Here is a 14,720-nt window from a genome sequence, read left to right as displayed (position 1 = left end):
CAGGAGTGTTGGCCGTGACCTTCATGATGGAGAGGACGGTGTCACGCCTTTCCAGCCCTCGGCCTTCTCTTAAATTTTTATAGATTTGCTCATGTTTAAAAGGTGGTGAAAGAAGTAACCCTCCCTGTCGTGTACTGAGGAGGGGTGGTGAGGATGCGTCCTCTCCATGTGGCTCTGGGAAAGAGAGGAGGGGAGGGCTTCTCTCAGCCAGGTGAAAGTTGTGGAAGCCCCTAGAATCCTAGCCCAGCGCTAAGGAGCCTTCACAGGTCACCTCAAGCCCCTCGTTGCATAGATAAAGGCTCTCCCCCAAAGATGGAGGAACCTGTCCTGCTAAGCATTAGCAAGGCAGGAAGTCTATGTCCCTCCTGACTGCCTCCTGTGTGGAAATGTCTACTGATGACAGCGCCAGGTGCTGTGGAAACTAAATGGAAAAAAGTCAACTCCATATCCTTCAAGAATCCGCAGTCAAATAAGGGTGGAAAGTACATTAGCAATAAAAATGATCAAGACAACCCATCCCTTCTCCATCAGGCTCTCCCCCAGCACGCAGACACCAGCCTGGCTCTGAGATGCTATCTCAGGGTGAGAAGCTGCCTCTCCAACTGCCACCCCAACACCAGCTGCCCAGAAGATGTCTCTCTGCTAAGGGCTCCCCTCTGGGGATGCCTGAAAACCAGCCCTGCCTCCAGCACAAGAGTGGTCCAGGGACACATCATCTTTTACCAACTGCAAGTCAGGAAAGGATCCGTGCATCCTCACAAAGGAACTGCATAGTGGAAAGTCAGTAATGGGCCTGTCTTAGTCCACTCTCCGTCGCTGTAACAAACTATCTGAAGCTAGGTAATTTATTAAGAAATGAGCAGGGTCTGTCGAGATGGCTCAGCAGTTGAGAGCACTGGCTGATCTTCCAGAGGTCCTGAGTTCAATTCCCAGCAACCACATGGTAGCTCACAACCATCTCTAGTGGGATCTGATGCCCTTTTCTGGCAAAAAAAAAAAAAAAAAAAAGTGTACATGCAGATAGAGCACTCATGCATAAAATAAATAAATCAAGAGAGAGAGAGAGAGAGAGAGAGAGAGAGAGAGAAATGAGCTCACAATTCTAAGGGTTCAGGTAACTGCTGGCTTCCCTCAAGGGTCTCACACTGCTTTAGGCACAGCAGAAAACCAGAAACTCATAGGGAAGTGAGGAAAGGAGGTCACAAGAGTGAGAAGAGGTCACAAGGTGAAAAGAGACCAAGGGGAGGAGCCATGCTCACTTCCTGTCTATTCCCACGGTTACTAACGGTTACTAACCCACTTGCTGGGCAATTACGTTAATCCCTCCATGAGAGTAGAGTCCCATGGGTCTCTTAAAGACCCCAGTGTTTCTCAAGGCCATCAACTTGGGGTCAGAGCCTCAACATGACTTTCGGTGTAGATAAAGCACATTCAATCCACACAGTGCCTGCAACCCCAGGGAGGAAGCTCCCTGTTCCACTGCCCGGGTACCCACTGAGAGTCTAAGGGTTCCACTTACTCATGTGATGCAAAGATTCCAGCGTATCCGGGGAAAGTAAACTCACACGTGGGCCAGGAAAGGAAAACCTACATTGATGTAGAGAGCCGAAAACCTCTTCGTCATACAAGCAAGAGCTAAGAATAAGTCGAGGAGACCTGGGTGTGACGTCGGCCTCTTGTCTCCGATTTGCTTGGTGACTCTGAACAATTTTCTTTCCTCTGATCTTAGTTTGCCAATGCAAACAGCAGTGTGGGAAGTTCAGACTGGGGCTCCTCTGCGGCGCTGATGTTCCGATCAGAGGATGTACTTACTTAAGTGAATATCAACTTATTTCTAGTCTCTGCCAACACACCCGATGCAGCTAAACATAACCTTGTATGTGAACCGTGAGTGTGGCTGAAGGCAGAGACAAAACAGGGCGACGGTAAATCCCCCAACCCCAACCCATCACCAAAACCACTGAAGCCAGGGTGTGCTGGCACACCCTATAATCTCAGCAGCCAGGAGACAAATTACAAATTCAAGGCCAGCCTGAGCAATACAGTCAGACCCTGTCTGTCTCAAAAACCTAATTAAGCCAGGTATGGTGGCTCATCCCTTTCATCCCAGCCCTTGGGAGACAAAGGTAGGTGGATCTCAGCAAGTTCCAGGCTAGTCAGAGCTACATAATGAGATCTCATCTAAAAAAAAAAAAAAAAAAATTAAATACAATTTAATAATAAAATACAGAAAGTTTATTTTAAAGAAACTGATGCAGCACAGACTCTCAGTTTATCCCTGACACTGTAAAGAGGTCTCTCTGTGTCCTCGGTAAAAAGTGAAGTTCCTCGCAGGAGGATGAAGCTAAGGCAACTACTCAGAAAAAAACTGAAATCTCTAGATCTGGCAACTACCGATAGGGGAATATGACTTAGCAACTCCATGCATATTGATAACAGAGGAGATGCCACTTATAGGTGCTGGTTAATGATAAACTTAAAATAAATCAATAACACATGATAAAGAAGCAGGTGATTCCCGGCTGCACCAGCAAGGGGAAGAAGAAGCAGGCAGACGACAGTAGCACATGGGTTGGACATATGTTGCATTGTGTAACCGAGGAATGCGCTGAAAGAAGCATGAAGTTACAACACACTGTACATCCAGGGCTCAAGGCCAGGACCATGAAAGGGGTAGAAATCTAATAACCAAGGAGGCAATGAGAACATCCAACCTTGTGACTCAAGAGCTACATTTGTTTTGTTTTGCCTTGTTTGTTTCTGGTTTTGTGATAGAGATCAAATCCATGGATGTTCTACCACTAGGCTGTATCATTGGTACCCCTCTCACCCCCATTTTGTTGGTAGTATTGAGACAGGGTCTTGCCCTTGAACTCACTCATGAGATCTTCTGGCCTCGGCCTCCCAAGTAGCTGGGATTACAGGCCTTCGCTCCCAGGCCGGGCCACAGAAACAGTCTCTAAGGGCCGACACATATATTAGCCCTTTTCTTCGGGATCTTAAAGATCCTTCTGCGCTGAGATGGACAGGTGGGAAGGAGGAGGGAGGTGCTTGCTTGTTCAGGAAGAACCTTATATTATATTTGCACAGTTGTCCAAACGGACAAGACCAGTCTGGGAGAAGGCATGTTTCCCAGGGCTGGGGATAGGCCCCAGCTGGTGGGAGACGATTGCTTGCCTAGCATGCACCAGGCCCCTGGTTCCATCTCCAGCACCAGTGTGGGAGTGCAGGTCTGTAATCCAGCACTCAGGAGATGCAGACAAGAAGGATCACAAGTTCAAGGCCATCCAAGGCTGGCCCAGGTTACAAGAGACCCTGTTTCAGAGACAGAGAAAAGGAGGGAATGGGAGGGCGCACAGAGAGAGTCCATCCCCAGCAAGGCTGGGCAGCAGCCCGTCCTCAGCTGGTACACTGGGGAGGGTGCGCACAGCCACCCCAATCTACACAGGGCCTCCTCTTACTCTTCCCTTTCCTGTTCCCCTGCTGGGCACCCACCACCCCCACCCCCAGGCTCCCTTGAGGAAGCCAGGCATCCACACCAGCTACAGCAATTGCCAACCCCTGCCCCCTCGGGAGAGTTAATGGGGCCTGTTAATGTGAAATGAGGGTTGTGTAATACGAGAAAGTTGAGGCAGGCTCGTCTTTCAGGTTCTTGAGGATAGCCACAGTTTATAGATGATGTGTGGTCCATCAACAGAGGGTAAAACCTCCACCCGGCAGTACCCCCGGGGAGGCTGAGGCAGGATTGCCAGGATGGGCTACAAAGTGAGACGACACAAATTCAGGGACCAAAAGTGAACCCCGTACACACCAGAATAAAAATGACACAATGCCTCATGAATTTGTAATTTTGTGTTGCCTATGTGTTACAGTAATATTACTTTGGAATATACTCAGTTAAATATTAAAATGCAAAAAATTACTTCTTGGCCTTTTGACTAAGATCAGAAGTAGAAATTGCAAAGAAAAAGATTTTTTTTTTGCTAGATTTTAATACTATTACATTAAATTTAGAAATCAGACAGAATGTGCATTCTTACCCATTGGCTCTACTCAGTCAAGTCTAGGAATCCTTATTTGAAATTTTTTTCTTTCTTTTGGACTCAGGGCCTCCTCTCTCTGTAACCCAGACTGGCCTCAAACTCTCCACTGTCCTGTGTCAGCCACTCAAGTGCTGGGTTACAGGTGTGCACCCCACCACTCAGCAGTTTGGGTTTTATTGGACTTCCTAGGTGACCCTGACCACAGTAATTCACATAAAGGGCTTCAAAATACATAATCTTATTATGATGTCTATACTTCAGGCCTCACCTCCCACCACAGTCAGGAACTGGTGGCAATTTTTAAAAATAGTTTTTAAGATTTAGTTTACTGACGTGTATGTATGTGCACTTTGTGTGAATATATGTCAGAAAAGGGTGTCAGAGCCCCTGTAGTTGGAGTTACAAGCAGCTGCGTCCTTCCAAGGTGGGAGCTGGAAACCAAGCTTGGCCCTCTGGGTAGATGAGCAAATGTGCTTAACCTCTGAGCCATCTCTCCAGCACACCATGGTGATTGCTTGCAAGCTAAAAGCACAGTCTATTATTTCCAGGCCATGAGTTGGACTCTGGAACGCAGAGCAAGCAGCAAATCCTTTTCTCTGGTGCTAGAATTCTAAAGACATGAGCAGAGGACACAGACTGAGTTGCCCAGTGCGGTCTAGAGGGAGGGAAGTGAAAACTTGTTACATCTACAAGAACAGTTAGAAACAGCATCGGGAAGCACTCCACCACGGCCACCACAGTGTCTTCTGCAACCCAGCCTCGTGCCCGAAGGAGTCCCATGCTGCGGGCAGCCCCAGGCCAGCTGCTGTTGTCCACAGTGCACGGCGACTAAGGGGCAGGCAAGCACGCTCAGTTTTTACACACACACACACACACACACACACACACACACACACACACACAAAATGCCAGGGCCAGGCGTGACTTCAGAAGAGCCTACTCCAGCTTCTCACCCAGAGGCAAAGCAAGGCACATGCAGAGATGGCCCCATCCAGCCACCAGATGCTGAAAGATCACCTGAGATTCTGAGCCAGCAAACCACAGTCCCAGACCAATACCCTTCTATCACCAGATGGTACACGCTCTAACATGCCTAGCCCCAAACTGGTCCCAGAGCTGGGTAGACAGAGGGTATTCTGCATGATATATACAGGCTGGCATCAGGAGTGCAACTCCAGCTAAGTCATTCACTCTGCTTTTGTCTGGCTTCCTTCACCTGAGAGACGTTCCCAGTACACCAAGCTAAAATACTGTTAGGAAGATAAGATAAACGGCAGGCGCGCTGCCTGGCACACAGTGGACTCAGTGAGAGTAGTGATTGTTACCATGGAGACACTCTGGACCGGACAAAGATTCTTTACACAAACTTTTCAGTGCTTTTCCCAGTTAACACTCTACAGGAGTGTCCAGGTTTTCGACAATTTGGCACCTCAAGCCAGGGTCACTGTATTAGCCGGATTCTCTAGAGTTGTGTTCTCCAGAACTGACTAGAAGAACCCAGTAGTTGTTCAGGCCACAGGGTTGGATGTCTCAGTGCTGGTCTTCATTCGGTACATGCCAGAATCCTAAAGAAGTAGGCTCTAATTACAGTGAAGGAATGGGTTTGTCAGCAAGAGCAAGCAGGCAGAGAGAGAGAGAGAGAGCTCTTCCTTCTTCCGTGTCCTTTATATAGGCTGCTAGCAAAAGGTGTGGCCCAGATTAAAGGTGGATCTTCCCATCTCAAAAGATCTGGATTAAAAGTGGGTCTTCCCATTTCAAATGATTTAATTAAGAAAAAAAAATCCCTCACAGATGTACCCAGCTGCTTGGGTTTGGGTTAATTCCAGCTGTAGTCAAGTTAACAACAAAGAATGGCCATCACAGTCACTCAGGAGAAGGGAATCTCAATTGAGAAAATGCCGACATCAGACTGTCCTATAGGTACATCTGTAAGCATTTCCTTGATTAATGATTGACCGTGGGAGGGTCCAGTTCACTATAGCTGGTACCACTCATGAGTGAGTGGTCCTGGTTGGTGTAAGAAAGCAGACTGAGCAATCATGGGGAGCAAGCCAGGAAGCAGTGTTCCTCAATGGTCTCTGCTTCGGGTCCTGCCTTGCTGATTCCTGCCCCAATGCCCTTCATTATAAGCTATAAATGTAATACAGCCTCTCCTGCCCAAGTTGCTTTTGGCCACGGTGTTTGTTCACAGGAACAGAAAGCTAACTAGGACAAGGACTGAGATGGGTCTCTAACTTGGAAATGGTGGGCTAAGTGCCAAAGCCCTGCAATGCCCCCACACAGGCAGACTGCCGAATTCACAGAGAAAGCAGCACAGAGGAGCACCCCCCCTGATCCCCTCCCCACAGGAACAGGTCACTGAGTCCTGGCTTGGGTGTCCAGGCTTCCAAGAGCAATGTGTTTGGGGGTAGCCTCAGATTCAGCATTCTGTGGTTTCCATGCTAGCTAGGTACCTGACGTACCAATCTGTGAGGTGGAGGTCGGCATTTTGCATCTGGCCAAAGGAAGGAGGCATGAGATCTCCAAGGCCTGAGTTTAGGTCAACAGAATAAACATGACTCTCCTTCACAGGAAAAAGAAAACTCACTTCAGGAACACAGTTCTAGAAAGGGTTAGCAGAAGCTTCGGGGGCCGGTAAAAACAGAGACAAAGCCATTCCCCAGCCCAGCACAAGGTCTGGCTTCAAGACCGAGAAGAAGCAACAGCAGTCAGGAAGCTTAAGAGCTGAGACCCTCATGAGGTGGAAGTTGGGGCAAAAAGGAAGAAAACGGGGTGCTGGCGAGTAAAATCTTGCCTTGCAAACACAAGGACCTGAGTTCAATTCCCGAATCTAAGAGACAAAGCCAGCACGATGATGCCCTCATAATCCTGGTGCCGGAGAGGAGCAGACAGGTGAATCCATGGGGCTCATGGCCAGCCTGTCCTAACCAATCAGCAAGCTCAAGGCCAAGGAGACTCTGTCTCAGCAAAGGTAGACTGTCTGGGGAACACCACCTGAGGTGGTGCTCTGACTTACACACACACACACACACACACACACACACACACACACACGCATGCACTCATGCATGTGCACACACACAAACACACAGAGAAAGGAAGAGGGAGGGGGATGGGGGACAGGGAAAGAGGGAAGAGAGGGGGTAGGAGGGGGAAAGGATTAGGAAAGAGGGAAAAGGAGATAGAGGAGGAAAACATAACTGTATTCAGGTCAGCTCTCCACCCAGCACGGCCATTTCACCTGCAACATCCCCCAAGGTAATCAATGAAATGCCCAATGACAATTCCATGTGGCGACAAGGAACTCCACACGGTGTCCCAACACAAAAGAGAACTGATTCCTTGCAAGTTTTCATGCTCAAAACCACTTCCCTGACTGCACTGATCTCAACTGTACTCTCCAGAATAACAAAATAAATCCCTCTCTTCCCGACTCAGGGCTAGACAAAGCCAGCTAAACATAGATGAGGCCGAACCAACAGCCACAGGGTTTAAGGAGAAAATAGAGACACAAAACAAAGAGGCTGCAGCATGCGAGCACATACGTCACCAGGGCAGAGACAGCCTCAAGTAAAAGCTAAGTGCTGAGAGCCGCGCCTCTTTCAACCTCAAGAACATCTGTAAAGAAACATGGTCCATAGACGAACACTAAGGGCTGAGATGCAGTCCAGTGGAAGAGTGTTTTCTCAGTGTGTCCAAGGCCCTGGGTTCCATCCAAACAAAAAACCCTCTATGCTAAATAGACCTGTTAGTTACTGTAAATTAGAATTCAAACAGGAGCCGAAAGAAGTCTTGGTCGTGAGAAGGATAAGTTGCCAGTGTCTAGTTTAATCATAATGGGGGGGGGGGGCAGGGGGAGCGAGGTGCGTTCAAGACAATCAGGAAATAAGTACAGGTAAAATTCCTTACACAGACCTCAAAGATGAGAATGCTGAGAGAAAAAAAAAAAAAAAAACCCAGGGAACTCTATCGGCCCTATTACCGTACACTGAAGAATGTAAACCAGCTGAGGATTCTGAGTCACCTAAGGCGTCAAGCCAGAGGTAAAAGCTAAAACACTATGCGATCCCCCAGTGTCAGTTTCTTCCAGGACACTATGTTGCTATCCTGTTTCAACAAGCTTTCCCCCCACGCCCTCCCCTCAAAATCCATCCACATAAGCAGTCGCTACCAAAAGCTGCCAAATTAAGGAAAACAAAACAAAGCAAACGGTCTTCAAGTTCACGTGAGGGCTTCTCCACGCCCTGGCCCCTCTAGCCTGTTTCAGCTCCTCCTTCATATTTCCGTGTGACTTCCACAAACTGCAGGACTGTTAAAAACGAAGCCTACAGACTGATGAGTGTGCAAAAAAGATAAAAAAAAAAAAAAAAAAAAAAAAAAAAAAAAAAAAAAACACATCAGCGAACAGAACCACACCCAGAGCCCAAGCCTGGCGTAGAGAACCCAGGCAGAGCAGAACTAAACAAGGACGCGACCCACGGCAGAAGGGACAAGTGGCTCTTCTCAGGGCGAGTTTCCCCGCAGGAGACGCGGCAGAAAGCAAACAATTGCCGGAACTGACACCCTGCCGCGGGGGTATCTCGGAAGCCCCCACACAGCCCTGGGCCTCAGTTTCCCCTCCTATCGGAGGAGGGGAGTTGCAGTCTGGTACCCTGTGACCCAAGGCAAGGGCACGGCTCGTCTAGCCTCATTGGGAAACGTGGGGTTGACCGGAGCTGGGCATCCGTGAGACCCTCTCCATCGGGGAACCGCGACCACACACCTGTCAAAGGGGCTCGGGAGACCCCACCCCACGGGTGACCTATCCCTGAGCAGCAGCACTGGCTTAGCGGGAGGACGCGGCGCCGGGCGCTGCAGCAGGAGGTTGACTCCGGACTGCAGCGCAAGGCGTGCACTACTCACCACTCGGCCCTGTCCGGCCCGGGCTCCGCTCCAGCTCAACCCACCCCGCGCAGCCTCAGCGCCGACCCCTAGCCATCGTTTCTTAGTCGCCCGGACAGCCGCTTCCGGGCCCCGTCACGTGATGCCGGCTCCCTAGCCGAAGTCATGTGCTGCCGCGCTCCACGCTCCTCCTCCCAGGTCCTTGTTCCGCAGCGCCACCTGGCGGTGTCCAGCCGCTGCTGCAGAAAGGGCCGCACTCCTGGGACCACCACAGCTAAGGCGACCTTGACTGGGTTGGGGGGGAGGGGCTGTCCCCATTTTTGCAACGTATATCAATGAGCTTGGACACGTTTATAATCACAAATATGCACCTTTGGGGGACGGGGAATAATGCGGCCAGGCCTGGTGGTAAAAGATTGCTATCCCAGAGCAGGGAAAAAGGAAAGTTCAAGACCTGTTTGGGTACAGAGTGAGTTCAAGGCCAGCTTGGTTAACTTAAAAACACCTTATTTCAACTTAATTTTTTTAAATTTATTTATTTTAAGAGAATTAGTATTTTTGCCTGCATGTATGTCTGTGTAAGGGTGTCAGGTCCCCTGGAACTGGAATTATAGACAGTTGTGAGCTGCCATGTGGGTGCTGGGAATTGAACCTGGGTCCTCTGGAAGAGCAGTCAGTGCTCTTAACCGCTGAGCCATCTCTCCAGCCTTCATTTAAGTATTTTTACATGGAGGGTGTGTGTGCTGGAGAAATGGTTCACTGGGTATAATGAGGACCTGAGTTAAGATTCCTAGCACCCACATAAAAAAGGCAAGCATGGCAATGTGTGCCATAACACCAGGGTGGGGGGCCAGAGGCACAGAGATCCCTGGGCGTTTTCAGCAACTAACTGATCTAGACAAAACAGTGGACTTCAGGTTCAGTGAGAGACCCTGGCTGAAAAAATAAATAAATAAAGGTGGAGGGAGCAACTCCAGGAGACAAAGAACATCACCATCTGATGTCCCTCTGCCCCGTCCCTAACACACACCACACACACACACATATACTCCATACACCACACACACACACATATACTCCATACACCACACACACACACACATATACTCCATACACCACACCACACCTCCCACCACACACATAACTCCATACACCACACACACATACCCCATCACCACACACACACATACCCACACACACACACACACATACTCCATACACCACACACACACACATATACTCCATACACCACACACACACATATACTCCATACACCACACACACACACACACACACACACACCACACACACTCATACACCACACACACACATATACTCCATACACCACACACACACACATACTCCATACACCACACACACACACATACTCCATACACCACACACACACATACTCCATACACCACACACACACACATACTCCATACACCACACACACACACATACTCCATACACCACACACACATACACCACACACACACACATATACTCCATACACCACACACACACATACTCCATACACACACACACACACATACTCCATACACCACACACACACACATACTCCATACACCACACACACACACATATACTCCATAAACCACACACACACACATACTCCATACACCACACACACACATACACCACACACACACATATACTCCATACACCACACACACACACATACTCCATACACCAACACAAACAACACAAACACACAAATACACCACACACAACAACAAAAAAAAAAAAAAAAAAAACACCAACACCAACACAAACACAAATAACCAAAAACAACAACACACACACACAACTACCAACACACACACACACACATACTCCATAAACCACACACACACACATACTCCATACACACAAAAAAAAAAACACACACACAATAATAACCAAACACACACAACAACAACACACACAAACACACATATACCTATGCATACATATACTCCATACTCCTTACACGTATGCATATGCTCCATACGCCACACACATACTTCACACACACACACACACACACACACACACACACACACACAGAGTAATTAACAAATAAATGTGAAAGACTACTTTTTTAAGAAAGGAAAAGAAAAATACAACTTGCAGAGTCCCTCTCCACACTGGCTGGTCGGAGATCCCCACCCAGGAGTGGTATCTGGAAAGACACAGGGAGATTTGGATTCCCCTGCTGAGAGCCCTGTCAGCCAGCGGAAAGGCTGGAAGTGCTGAGTGTCAGTCCAGCGCTTGCTGCAGCGTGGCAGAGAGGAACCCCAGGCCTGTCTGTCGCCATCACTTCCCGCTGGGTGGCTTCTAAGCTCCCTGTAGGTTCCCCATCTAGAAAATACTGCTTTTCCCCATCTGGAAGCAATGCTCAGCTCTTCCCCTTCCCTGGTCATTCGCAAATCACATAACATCTGTCACTTAAAGAAGCCTCCTTCTGCACCTAACAGTAGGGGGTCACTTCTATTCTCCCCTAAACCCTACCCATGCGCCACCCTCAAGGGTGATGGGTCCTGAAATGTCATGAACTCTGCTCAGATCCGCTCTCCTTTGCTGGTTGGTACATTGTTCTCTGTTCCATTTTGGGTACACTCAGCTTCCATGCCTTGTGCTGAAGGTCTTGTATCTTACAACGTGCCTGGGCCCATGCAAAGCTCCCTTGTATGTTAACTGGTTTAGTCACCATGTGGACCTTCAAGATACATGTCAGAACACTGGCAGTGGCCAATCCAGCACCACTTTCCCAGAGGAGGCTTCCAAGCCCCGGCTGCAGTAAACACCATGCTCCTATTGCAGGACAGTAACCACGGAGGCTGGGACATAGAAAGCCAGGCCCTCTTTTGTCGGTATCCCAAGAACAAAATGTCACTGTTCACGGACCTTTGCTAGAGCAGAAGCATTCAGCACTGCTAGAGACTCAAATATTTTGGAAGCCACAGCAACACGATTCAAGAACCCATTAAGTAATGTGAATGATGTAGACACATTTTCATTTTGGAACAACAATTAGAAAAGAGAAAATGGCTTTGAAGAAGGCTAGGCTCCATGAGGACACTGTGGGCTGTGCTACAATACAAAGCAAGCGAGCAACAGCAGTGAAATGGCCTTGGGGGCAAGAGTGATGCTTGAGGGAGCAAACATCAGGAGGACTGGAGCCAGCTCCGCGGGCCTGGGAGGTGTCTGCCCCCAGTCAGCAGCTCAGTCATTCTGCCAGCCCTCACCGTGTTTTTGGAGAGAGAGTCTCTCACTGGCCTGGGATTCACCAAGTAAACTGTACTGGTGTCCCCTGAGCCCCGGGGATCTGCCCGTCTTCACCTTCCCAGCCCTGGGGTTACAAGCCAGTGCCGCTGAGTCCAGCTTTTTTATACAGGTGCTGGGGATCAGACTGGAGTCTCCACGCTTGCACAGTGGACACTTTCTCAACCGAGCCATCTGCCTAACCTGTTTTGACTCTTTTCTTATGGTTCTTGAGACCGTGGAAGGAGACCATGCAATTTAAAAAAAAATACTGCAAATAATATTTTTGAAGATACATTATGGCAAAGCATCAAAGACACAATCAAGGCTGGAGCTACAGCTCAGGGGCAGAGAGCCTGCCTGGGGTGAGTGTGTGTGTGTGTGTGTGTGTGTGTGTGTGTGTGTGTGTGTGTGTAGCATCATTCATGTGATAAAACACAGGTGAGTGTCACCAGAAGCATCTGGACTCCATTCCCAGTTTAAAAAAAAAAAAAAAAAAAAAAAAGCTATTAGAGTTACAGACACAGCAATTGAGGTCCCAGGAAAAATGTCTGCAAACTATTCAAGAGTCCATTTGTTCTGGGGTTAAATCGGACTGACAGCAACACCAGCACCCCCACACTTAGTGTGAAGGAGAAGTGGAGGATCCTGGAGGAACACAGGGCTGGGGGTAGGGAGCATGACGCCAAAATGCCAAGGGGTGCACCAGCTTACAACATGCACCGACCCAGGCAAAACCAAATGACAGGAGTGTCAGAGCCCGTGGGCCCCCGGTGCAGGCACAGTGCATGTCTGTAAACAAAGAATTACTAAATAGGCTGTATGGTAAAGCATAAACACAATTCAAGGACTAGTACAGTCAGGAAAACTGCCTATTTCCTGTATTGGCTTTTAGATCATGTGATGTGATAAAACAAGATGCAGTGTCACCAGAACAATGAATTAGCAGCCCTATTACGAGTTACGAACAGCAATGATCCAGGAAAATGTCTGCAAACTATCAAGAGTCATTTGTTCTGGGTTAATCGACTGACAGCAACACCAGCACCCCACACTTAGTGTGAAGGAGAAGTGGAGGATCCTGGAGAACACAGGCTGGGGTAGGAGCATGACGCCAAAATGCCAAGGGGTGCACCAGCTTACAACATGCACCGACCAAGGCAAAACCAAATGACAGGAGTGTCAGAGCCCGTGGGCCCAGGTGAGGCACGTCCTGTCCTTGGTACCAAACCAAGGCTGGCACAGCTAGCATCAGTCTTGTTCTTTTATTTCGAGAGCTTTCAAAATGTTATCATTTTCTGCCTGCCGGGACGTTGGCAAGTCGGGAAAGCACTGGGCAAGAGAAGCATTCTAAGTATGTTTTGTTCAGCTGGAGACACAAGAATCAAAGAGGCTGTGTGACCTTCAGGACTATAATGGAATTATCCTAGGCAATCAGGGCTGTATGGGGTAAAACACAGCCACTTAAACCGTGGGTTGTGGCCCTCTACAGCATCTTGTAACTGACTGTGGGGTTGTGAAAACGTAGTACTAGTCAAAGGTTTCTAAATGTGCAGTGACAAAAAAAATGCTTCAAAATCAAATTTACCCTGAGTCTGGGGCATTTCTATGAGTCTTTACCATAGTTGTATGAAATGGATTGGCTCTGAGAACATAACACACATGCTGTGTACATGCTCATGGCCACACAACACCAAGGAATGTAGCATGAAACACCTCAGTTATATTCCAAATTTTTGCATTATATGTTATAAACTGCAATGTTTTTACTGTATGTTCAGTTCCTACTCTTACAGAAACATAAAGCTGAGTTATGAAAAACAAAGACTTTTAATATTTACCTAGGATCACTACTCAGCATGTGTCAAATCAGTCTGTCTTTGGATTGGATTGGATTGGATTGGATTGGATTGGATTGGATTGGATTGGATTAGGTTTAATTTTTAAAATTGGGTTTTTGGGACTGGAGAGATAGCCCAGAAATTAAAAGTCCTTGCTGTTCTTGAAGAGAACCCAGGCTCAGTTCCCAGCACCTACCTACACAGAGGCTCACAACCACCAGTAATTTCAGTTCCAGGGGATCCCATGCTCTTTTCTGCCCTCCACTGTTGTGGAACAGAATATTTGGGTTTTTTTTTGGGGGGGGGTGTTTTTTTGTTTTTTTGTTTTTGTTTTTTTTGTTTTTGTTTTTTCGAGACAGGGTTTCTCTGTGTAGCTTTGCGCCTTTCCTGGAGCTCACTTGGTAGCCCAGGCTGGCCTCGAACTCACAGAGATCCGCCTGTCTCTACCTCCTTAGTGCTGGGATTAAAGGTGTGTACCACCATGCCCAGAGACAGAACAGTTTTAAAGTAAATGTATTTATGATTTGTTACTAGTAAACATTTGATGCTTATATCTATTTTAGATGCCTGCATACCCAAATTCACAAAACAAAACAAAAACTTTCTCAGGCAGAAAGGGGTCAGAGTTGGGAAGAAGTTTAAGAAACTCTAATGTAGACAAAATGATGATGATGGCCTCCAGAGATGG

General features: G+C 48.0%; 1 protein-coding gene across 5 annotated transcripts in view; it reads right to left on the bottom strand.

Moving 5' to 3' along the window:
- LOC114700410 (proton-coupled amino acid transporter 1) overlaps positions 1-14,720 on the bottom strand; it is a 42,977-nt gene that overhangs the window by 27,414 nt on the left and 843 nt on the right. For 2 of the 5 annotated variants that reach the window (XM_037201525.1, XM_028880038.2), the window contains exon 1: positions 8,946-9,092. The exons of 1 other annotated variant lie outside the window; for it this stretch is intronic. The gene's annotated coding sequence lies outside the window, so the exon portion shown is untranslated. Of the gene's footprint in view, positions 1-8,945; positions 9,093-14,720 lie in introns of those variants that run through there. 2 more of the 5 variants (XM_037201526.1, XM_037201523.1) reach the window with 1 other exon arrangement.

The sequence above is a fragment of the Peromyscus leucopus genome, chromosome 8b (genome assembly GCF_004664715.2).
Source record: "Peromyscus leucopus breed LL Stock chromosome 8b, UCI_PerLeu_2.1, whole genome shotgun sequence".
In the NCBI taxonomy this organism is placed as follows: Eukaryota; Metazoa; Chordata; class Mammalia; order Rodentia; family Cricetidae; genus Peromyscus; species Peromyscus leucopus.
Note: the sequence above shows the minus strand (reverse complement) of the source record. Positions and strands in the feature narration are given on the sequence as shown.